Source organism: Nicotiana attenuata, unplaced genomic scaffold (assembly GCF_001879085.1).
Source record: "Nicotiana attenuata strain UT unplaced genomic scaffold, NIATTr2, whole genome shotgun sequence".
Lineage (NCBI taxonomy): Eukaryota > Viridiplantae > Streptophyta > Magnoliopsida > Solanales > Solanaceae > Nicotiana > Nicotiana attenuata.
In genome coordinates this window covers 356,154-366,660 of record NW_017670662.1, presented here as the reverse complement: position 1 = coordinate 366,660, position 10,507 = coordinate 356,154, and positions in this window count along the sequence as shown.

Below are 10,507 nucleotides of genomic sequence, written 5' to 3'. Positions count from 1 at the left end.
CAAAATTAATGTTGAAAATGCGGTCTATTATGCAATCGCATAACCAACATGCGGACCGCATAGTTGTCGCATAAGTTCCTCAAGAATTTGGGAAGGTCAGTTCTGCGGTGCAAAATACGACCGCATAACAGGAATGCGGACCGCATTCCTGTCACAGACCCAAACAGAATCATCGGAGTTTTGGGGGCAATTCTGCGGTCCAATCTGCGGACCGCATTTCAGTTCTGCGATCGCAGAATGCGACCGCAGATCTTGCTCGGGCTTCTATTTTCTAAATTTAATACCTGACCCCCTTTTTAATAAAACACCCCCAGCCCCTCATTTCTAACGACCTTCTGCACAAAATAAGAGAGAGGAAGAGAGAGTCTTGAGAGAGAAAGTCATCTTCTCCAAATTTGATTCTTCAAAACCATCCGGGCCGGGAAATTTCAAGCTTATCTTCATCCCCCTTTTCTTGCAGGTAACATCCCTAACCCTTTTCACTGAATTTCTGGTTTAAACTGAGGGGGGGGGGAGAGTCTCATGCATTGGGTTTTTTTTTTTTTTGAAAATAGTGGTTGAACTCATACATGCATGTCATTCTATAACCTAAAACCTAGTGAGAGTAATTGGGTAGGAGTAAAAGATGGTACAAAGATGGCTTGGTAACCTAAATAAGTTTGAGTAGAAATTGTGAACTTCTTTTCTAAGTCATACGCGTTAACTTGTGCACTAGATTGACGTTGCTAGACCATTTGGTGAATTGAAAATAGAAGTTAAAAGGAAATACGGCTCCAGGTATGTATGGCTAACTTTGAACTCGTAAAATCGCCTTGTTTGGGTGTTTGAGTGCTTGGTATGTGATTTCTACGTGATTTGTTTGTGAAATTCCTGTGATTGGTATGGTTGAGTGATTGTGGTTGTGCCTTCGCTATATTGATGCAAGTAATCAAAAATAAACCAAGTTTGCGATTGTGAATGTGCTATGTGGTAAGAACTGTGAAACAAGTAATGGAAGGAAATGAGAATTGATGTGCTCGGAATAACTGTGGTAGTAACATAAGTGGTATTGATGGCTATGGAAGTTCATGTAAATTGTTGTTGTTGTTCCTTGAGGGTCATTGTTGTTGTTTCTTGAGGATTGTTGTGGTTATTCTTTGTGAATTGTTGTTGTTGTTGTGTTGTTTGTGAATTGTGATTGTTCGATGGGATCGGGTTGCGCGCCGCAACACGAAGAAATAAGGTGTGGGTTGTGGTGATAAGGGTGGACGAGGTAATAAGGTTGGAAAACGATCGAAATCGCTATTGAAATGAACTATGAACAAATTGTGAAATTATTGATGTGGAAATGTGGAAGGGGAAACAGGAGAGATTGTAAACTTGTTGGATTGCTCTTTCTTTGTGGATTTGATTGTTATTTCCTTTACAATTACATGCTTGTTTATTGAGGAGAGATTGTATACCTTTTGGCTTAATTGTTCCCTCTTTGTGGATTTGATTGTCGCTTTTATTACTGCTACTTACTTGCTTATGGTTCGAGTTTACTTGGAGCAAAGTTTGTTCATACATACCAGTACAATTCAAATGTACTGACGTCCCTTTTGCCGGGGGCGCTACATTCGTGTTATGATTGTAGGTGGATCCGTAGCAGGTACTCCAGTCCACCGATCGTAGCTCCCCTTCGTCCTCCATCAGCTTTTTGGTGAGCCCTTTTCCTCTCGGGGCCCTGCGTGGCTCAGGCCGCTTGTTTTCGGAGTCTTATTTTTGATTTTGTGTAAGGTATAGCTGGAGCCTTGTTACCAGCAAATACTATATTATCCTGTTGTACTTTTAGAGGCTCCGTAGACAGTAGATGTGGGTTAGAAACTTGTGTAGATCCGTGTTTTCATACATGGTAACGAGTTGGTGATTTCATTACTATTATGTAAATATGTATGTGTTTTGTAAATTAAAAAGTTTTCTTAATTAATTATTTGGCAAATTCTTGGAATAATTGAGTAAGGAAAACATGGGGTTATATGTGGGTTAGGAAAGGCATCTAGGTTCGCTTGGCTGGGGCTACCCGACCGGGCGCCGGTCATGTCCCTCGAATTCGGGGCGTGACACTTTGTATGCATCAGACTAGACCCCACTACTCATGAAAACACCATGCCGGTCTCCCGGGCGATTATTATAGCAGCTATTATGGCGGGGTTCTCGATCAATGTCGGGAATACCATGTCTAGGGTGATCACCAAAGTGGTAAACGAGGGTGATAGATCGTACCCCTTCCCGAACTTCCTCACCATGTACTTGGAAGATCAGGAGGTGGAGAAAAGAAATTTCGATGTCATGGTAAAGCCCAAGAAGCCCTTCTCATGGTACAGCCTTCAGGGTCCAGGCAACCCAAAGCCAAGGGATCCAAGGGCAAAGCCACTACTTCTACTGGCCAGTCTGAAGAGCCAGTAGTGGTAGTCACTACTTCACAGCCTCCTACTGCCATACTAGATCCTGCCTCCGGACCATCTACTTACATGCCTTCAGTAGTTCCATCCTCCTCAGCATACCCATTGACTGCTCACAGGTTGAGCCAAACACTCTCCAGTATCAACAACTGGATGCAGACAGCAACTTCTAAGTTGTCTGTGCTATCCGGTTCTGTGGCAGTCCAGTCAGTTCCCGCACAGTCCCATGTGCCATCTTCAGTGGAGGATTCCCTTAAGGAGCTTCTAGACAACCAGAATAAGCTCCTGGACAACCAAGAGCTTATCGTGGATGCTCTTGCAGTTCAAGGAAAATCAATTCAGAAGCTGAGCGAACAGACAAAGAAGCTGAAAAAGACTCAGGCCTCGAAGTAGTCGGTGAAGAAATTGAGGGGATAGGTAGAGAAGATGAAGTCTGCTGGAGACCTACCATTGGAGTTACTATTACAGGACCAGCCTCCAGCAGCTCAGACAGAGCAGGTTCTGGAGCAGGAGACTGAGTAAGAGCCCAGGAGGAGGAGAGTGATGCCTCGGGTAGATGAAGTAGAGATTGAGCTGGAGGATCCGGAGGGAGGTGCCTCTGGCCAGCCACAGGCCCCCCGAGCCAGGTGATCCAAGGACCAAGCCACAGGACCCCATGTAGACAAAGGACCCATATGGAGTTTTCTTTACTCTCTAACCCTCTATTTTTTATCTTATTTTTGGCTAGTTAGCATTGAGGACAATGCTAGTTTTCATTTGAGGGGGTGGTCCTACTTTGATGATTTGGTAGTTGGTCTGTAATGATGATAATTTGTTCTCCTTTATGCTAATTTTGCACTTTTGGTATGTACATTACTTTACCATTTGTTTCACTTTTCATTATTTTCCAATTTCGGTATGTATATAAAGTTACCTTTTCATGTATATATTCATCCCTCTTATGTATATTCGGCTAAATCCCCTATTGTACATATTTACTTTACTTTCTGCATTTTACTTTATAACTTCTTTTGCAACTTTGCTTAATAGCATAGCTTCTTATTTTACAAGTTTTTGTTATCAATAAGCCTTTGGTTTTCTTAATGCCACGGTTCTTTCCAAAGGTGGAGTTTGTATGAACCGGGTGGCTCATCTCGGTGATGGATGGCATGACAACCTTCTTAAGGGTTTGAGTCTGTTTTCTTTTTATTTTTGGTGTAAATAGTAGCTAGTGAGTAGCAGTGCCTCAGGCAAAGCTTCACTTGGGCCTAACACATTTTCCTTTGACCTTATGGTTAAAAAAACAAATTAGTGTATATAGGATGGTGACAGTTGTGACCTCGAGACTCTTGTGTTGAGTAATTAATCATCAAGTGGTTTTTCGAAACCATTTGCGTTGCTCAAATCTTAGCTAAGATTGTTGTGGGCCCCCGACTCTGTCTCTTTAGCAATCCTATAGCTTATGTGGTGAGGAATTGATTTCCAAGTCCAAGTCCCGTGCCAATGAGTCTAGAACTTACCCTGAATGTTTGTTGAGGCGAAATCCTAAGTGTAGCTCGACTTGAGAAGTGATTATAGGCTCTCCTTGATCCTAATTGAGACTTGAAAACATCCATAGCCCACCAATGATGATATCCCTAGTCAACACCATTGAGCCATAGCCCTTATTCTTTCAAAAACCATGATACAAGCCTTTATCCGTTCTAAAATGATCCTCTCTTGGCACCTGATCTTTCCTTAGCACAAGGCAATATCATAAGTTTGGGGTGAGAGATGAGGAATGCAAAATTTATAAAAGGTACAAAATGAATAAAAGGAAAGGCAAAAAGAAAAAGAAAGAAAAGCCATAAAGTCAAAAAGAAAGTGAACAATGAAGAAGAAATGAAGGGAGTCAATAAAAGCTAAAATGAAAAGCTTGGAAAGACTAGAAAGGAGAAAAAGGATTGACATGAACAAGAAAGAGTGACAGTGTATCTCTCTAACCCATAAGGAAGAAGTAAATGACTCAAAGAGTCAAGAAAATGTGAGCCAAAATGAAGCAAATGAAGTGCTTAAGGAAAGATGAGACCTTCATAGACCAATATATCCTACCCTGAACCAAAAGCCTTCATTACATTCCCGTAAAAGCCCTATATGATCTTGAGTTGAGTGAGCTTACATTAGTGGTGACTCACATGAGGGGCAAGTTTATGGTACTTAGAGCCAGACTTGTGACCTTCCTTTGAGAGAGGTGAGTATGTTTCCCGAATTCCTTGTTCTGAGTGCTACAATCTAAAAGTGAGGTTTGGTTATGGAGAGTTGAGGAGTATGAGTTTGGGTTCCACAATGACCAAAGTAGTAGAAAGAGTTTCCTTGATGAGTTGAGTCAACTCTTGATGCTTTTGTGTCGCACTAAAACCATGGTGCTTAAAAAGGTTGAGAGTTGTTAATGACGCATTTGCGTTTGGGGCAATTGTTAGCCCCAATTGATGCTAGATGAGGTCAAATTAGGACAGCTGAATTTTCTTTTCTTTTATCTTTAGGAGGTGGAAATTACTTTGTTTGCTTGAGGACAAGCAAAAGCTTAAGTTTGGGGGAGTTTATAACTAGGGATTCTAGTCTATTTTATGCTCCTTTTTGCTTAAGTTTTGGACTTAAAGTGTATACAAGTAATCCCGAAAGTTAACATGTTGTGCTTGTTTGCAGTGTTTGGTCAAAAAGAGACAAGAAAGTCAAAACCAGCTAAAAAGGGAGTGAAACCTGCACAAGTAAAAGCTGAGTCAACTGAGCGCTGACAGCAGAAAATCAACCGCGGACGCAGAGAGTCCACCGGTGAGGCGGTCTTGATCTCCCGATCCGCGGTGGAAAGTTCAGACAGTGTGTTTTGGGGCTTGCAAGTTAGCGCAGCTCGCGGTGCTTTTGTGCGGCAGCGGTGTCTCTACCGCGGCAGTGGTCCTTTTATCGCGGCCCGCGGTGGCAAAGTTCAGAGAGCTGTAATTTTGGCTTAAAAAGGCATCGCGGCCTGCGGTGAAATTGCGCGGCAGCGGTGGCTTTAACGCGGCCGCGGTCATTTTATCGCTCTCAGCGTAAGCCAAATTCAGAGAACCAAAAGTGAAGTTACAAGTTGAAGACCGCGGTCCGCGATTGATTCTATGCGGCAGCGGTAGTCATACCGCTGCAGCGGTCCATTTTTTGCTGTCAACGGTACCTCCGTAGGGGCATTTTTGTCCGAAAAATTCAGCTGTGTATAAATACTTCTTTTTCAGATTTTTAGGTCATCTTATCTTTGGTAGAGCACGTGAACAGCTGTTTTTAGCCTTTATGAGTAATTTTATAGCTTGTTTAACAATTAATCTTGGATCTTTATCTTGTAATTACTTTTTATGGGTTATTCTTCATCTAAATCTTTGATTTATTCAGTTATTATGAGTAGCTAGACCCATTAGCTAGGGTTGTGGCTCAACCCTAGTGTGGGTATTTAATGGGTCTTCTATTTTAGGGCTTAAATGTTTATGGGTGAATGATATTTGGTCTGATTTGTGCTTTAAATGTTGAATTGGTGGTTGCAAACACTAATTTGTGCCTTTTTGACTTAGGCTCTTCTTGAGAAAGAGAGCCCAAGTTTAGGAAATTCAGGCCAACAAGGAATTGGGGTGCATTCTATCTCACTCAAATTGATAGCCCCAATTAAAGGGTTAAATCTAGAGATAGTAATACACGACTTGAGCAAATTTTACCTGCACTATTTGAACACCCAATTGGGCTTGAGAAAACCAATTAGGGCAAAGTCACTCAAACTACCGAGAGGTATAGAGTGAGTAGTTTCGTGCATTGGCTATATCACGATCCCAACTATTACAATTTTGCCCTAAGTTTTAGATTCCGTTAGATACTCACCTAGGAGTAAGTCACTTCCCTAGTGCCTTTCCGTCAATTAAGAAAACCCTGCAAAAATATCATACTTAGTCTAATTTCCTACATAATTAGTATTAAATTAGAATAGTGAACAAACAAAGAATGATTGGAAGTGCAATTAAGAATATCGCATATTGCTAGATTAGATAGGAACCCAGTTCCAAACCTTTCTTAGCTCTCTGTGGATTCGATTCCGACTTTTCGGGTAAAAGCTACCTCGGCCACTCTTGCCACTTTATAGTGGTGTAGGGTTGGCTCCGATCAGGGTGTTTGGCTTATTTGGCTAATGTTCGTGATTCTAGTGCTGGGGTACCTTATATGGATTCCGTGCCAGTTGTTCGGGAGTTCCCGAAGGTATTTCCTGTAGACCTGCCGGGGATGCTACCCGACAGGGATATCGACTTTTGCATTGATTTGGCTCCAGGCACTCAACCCATTTCTATTCCGCCATATCGTATGGCCCCACCAGAGTTGAATGAGTTGAAAGAACAGTTGCAAGACTTGCTTGATAAGGGCTTTATCAGACCTAGTATCTCGACCTGGGTTGCACCGGTGTTGCTTTTTAAGAAGAAGGATGGGTCGATGAGGATGTGTATAGATTATTGGCAGTTGAACAAGGTCACCATCAAGAACAAGTATCTATTGCCAAGGATTGATGATTTGTTTGATCAGCTTTAGGGTGCCAAGGTATTTTCGAAGATTGATCTGAGATCTGGCTACCATCAGTTGAGGATTAGGGCATCCGATGTCCCTAAGACAGCTTTTCACACTCGGCACGGGCATTATGAGTTTCTGGTGATGTCATTTGGGTTGACGAATGCCCCAGCAGCATTAATGGATTTGATGAACCGAGTGTTCAGGCCGTATATGGATTCCTTCGTGATTGTCTTCATTGATGATATTTTGATCTACTCCCGCAGCCGAGAGGAGCATGAGCAACATTTTTGAGTCGTTCTTCAGACTTTGAGGGACAACCAGTTGTATGCTAAGTTTTCAAAATACGAGTTCTGGTTGAGTTCAGTTGCCTTCTTGGGTCACGTTGTGTCAGCAGAGGGTATTTAGGTGGATCCGAAGAAGATAGAGGCAGTCAAGGACTGGCCTCGACCCACATCAGCCATAGAGTTCCGGAGTTTCTTGGGTTTGGCGGGTTATTACCGTCGGTTTGTGGAAGGGTTTTCATCTATAGCAACCCCGATGACCAGGTTGACCCAAAAGGGTGCCCAGTTCAGGTGGTCGGAAGAGTGTGAGGCAAGCTTTCCGAAGCTCAAGACAACTTTGTCTACGGCGCCGGTGTTGGTTTTGCCCACAGGTTCAGGGCCATATAAAGTATATTGTGACGCATCTCGTATTGGACTTGGTGCAGTTTTGATGCAGAATGGCAAGGTCATTGCATATGCTTCACGGCAGTTGAAGATTCACGAGAAGAACTATCTAGTTCATGATTTGGAGCTAGCAGCCGTTGTTCACGCACTGAAGATTTGGAGGAATTATTTATATGGCGTGTCATGTGAGGTGTTTACAGATCACAAGAGTCTATAGTATTTGTTCAAGCAGAAGGAGCTAAATTTGAGGCTGGTTAGAGCTACTTAAAGACTATGATATCACCATCTTGTATCATCCGGGGAAGGCCAATGTGGTGGCCGATGCTTTGAGTAGGATGTCAGCCAGTATGGGCAGCCTTGCATATATTCCGGTCGGTGAGAGGCCGCTTGCTTTGGATGTTCAGGCGTTAGCCAATCAGTTCTTGAGGTTGGATGTTTCTGAGCCCAGCCGTGTTTTAGCTTGTACAGTAGCTCGGTCTTCATTATTTGAGCGTATTCGAGGTCGGCAGTATGATGACCCTCATTTGCTAGTCCTTAGGGACACAGTGCGGCACGGTGGTGCCAAACAGGTTACAGTTGGAGATGACAGAGTCTTGAGGATGCAGGGTCGAGTTTGTGTGCCTAATGTGGATGGACTTTGTGAGTTGATTCTAGAAGAGGCCCATAGTTCCCGGTATTCTATTCATCCGGGCGCCGCTAAGATGTATCAGGACTTGCGGTAGCATTATTGGTGGAGGAGGATGAAGAAGGATATTGTTGCGTATGTAGCTCGGTGTTTGAATTGTTAGCAGGTAAAGTACGAGCATCAGAGACTTGGTGGTTTGTTCAGAAGATTGAGATTCCTGAGTGGAAGTGGGAGCATATCACTATGGACTTCGTTGTTGGACTCCCACGGACTCAGAGGAAGTTCGACGCGGTATGGGTTATTGTTGATAGGCTGACCAAGTCAGCGCATTTCATTCCTGTGGCAGTCTCCTATTCTTCAGAGAGGTTAGCTGAGATCTATATCTGTGAGATTGTTCATCTTCATGGTGTGCCCGTGTCTATCATTTCTGACCGAGGTACGCAGTTTACCTCGCAATTCTGGAGGGCAGTTCAGGGTGAGTTGGGTACACGGGTCGAGTTGAGCACAGCATTTCATCCTCAGACGAACGGACAGTCCGAGCGTACTATTCAGATTTTGGAGGACATGCTCCGCGCCTGTGTTATTGACTTTGGAGGTTCTTGGGATCATTTCTTGCCATTAGCGGAGTTTTCCTACAACAACAGCTATAGTCGAGCATTCAGATGACTCCCTATGAGGCATTATATGGTACACGGTGTCGATCGCCAGTTGGGTGGTTTGAGCCGGGGGAGGCTCGGTTGTTGGGTACAGATTTAGTACAGGATGCCTTGGACAAGGTTAAGATCATCCAGGATAGGCTTCGTACAGCTCAGTCCAGGCAAAAGAGTTACACCGACCGTAAGGTTCGAGATGTGGCATTCATGGTCGGAGAGCGAGTGTTGCTTCGGGTGTGGCCCATGAAGGGCGTGATGAGATTTGGGAAGAGGCGCAAGCTAAGCCCTAGGTTCATCGGGCCTTTTGAGATCCTTGATCGAGTGGGAGAGGTGGCTTACAGACTTGCGTTGCCGCCGAGTTTATTAGCTATGCATCCAGTGTTTCATGTGTCCATGCTTCGGAAGTATCACAGCGATCCATCTCACGTGTTAGACTTCAGCAATGTCCAGTTGGACAAGGACTTGACCTATGAGGAGGAGCTGGTAGCTATTCTAGACCGACAGGTTCGTCAGTTGAGATCGAAAAATTTCCCTTCAGTTCGTGTGCAGTGGAGAGGTCAGCCTGTTGAGGCAGCGACCTGGGAGTCCGAGTCCGATATGTGGAGCCGTTATCCCCATCTTTTCAACGATGCAGATACTTTTCTATGACCGTTCGAGGACGAACGGTTGTTATAGAGGTGGAGAATGTGATGACCCAAAGGGTCATCTTTTGTTCTAGAACCCAAATCCAAGTTCCGAGGCCTTGAAAACCTCATTTTCTTTCTCCTCGATGTGCGTGCGCAGTTCGGGCGCGTTTTCAGAAAGCTTTTATGTGAAATTTAAAAAAAATGTTGAATTTGGCCTTTAAAATTGAATAAAGTTGACTTCGATCAACATTTGTGGTAAATGGACCCGGACCCGTGATTTGACGGTCATGTAAGGTCCGTAGTAAAATATGGGACTGGGCGTATGCCCGGAATCGAAGTCCGAGGTCCCTAGCCCGAGAAAAGAATTTTTAAAGAAAATTGTTTGCTGGAAAATATAAGGAATTTTGGAAATGAAATGGTGCATGATCTTGATGGTATCGGGCCTGTATTTTGATTCTGGAGCTCTGTATAGGTTTAATATAATATTTAAGTCATATCTGTGAAACTTGGTGAAAAACGGAAGAGATTTGATATAAATCGGACCTTTGGTTGAAAAGTTAGAGATTTGAACTATTTTATGAATTTCATGAGTTTTGGTGTCAAATTCATAGTTGTTGATGTTATTTTGATGATTTGATCACACGAGCAAGTCCGTATGATATATTCAGACTTGTGTGCATGTTTGGTTTGGAGCCTCGAGGGCTCGGGTGAGTTTTGGATAGGCCACAGATGGTTTGGGACTTAGAGAAAATTGGCTGCTGCATCTGGTATTATTGCAGGCTCTGATCTCGCAATTGCGAGGTCAGGCTTCGCAATTACGAGCCGAACAGGCTTGGCAATTGCGAGGGCTTTATCGCAATTGCGAAGAAGCCCAGACCTGCCTAGTTCCCATTTGCGAACCTCCCTTCGCAATTGCGAAGCCATCAGGGAGGGGCCAATCATCGCAATTGCGACCGAATGCTCGCAATTGCGAGAGGAGCAGACA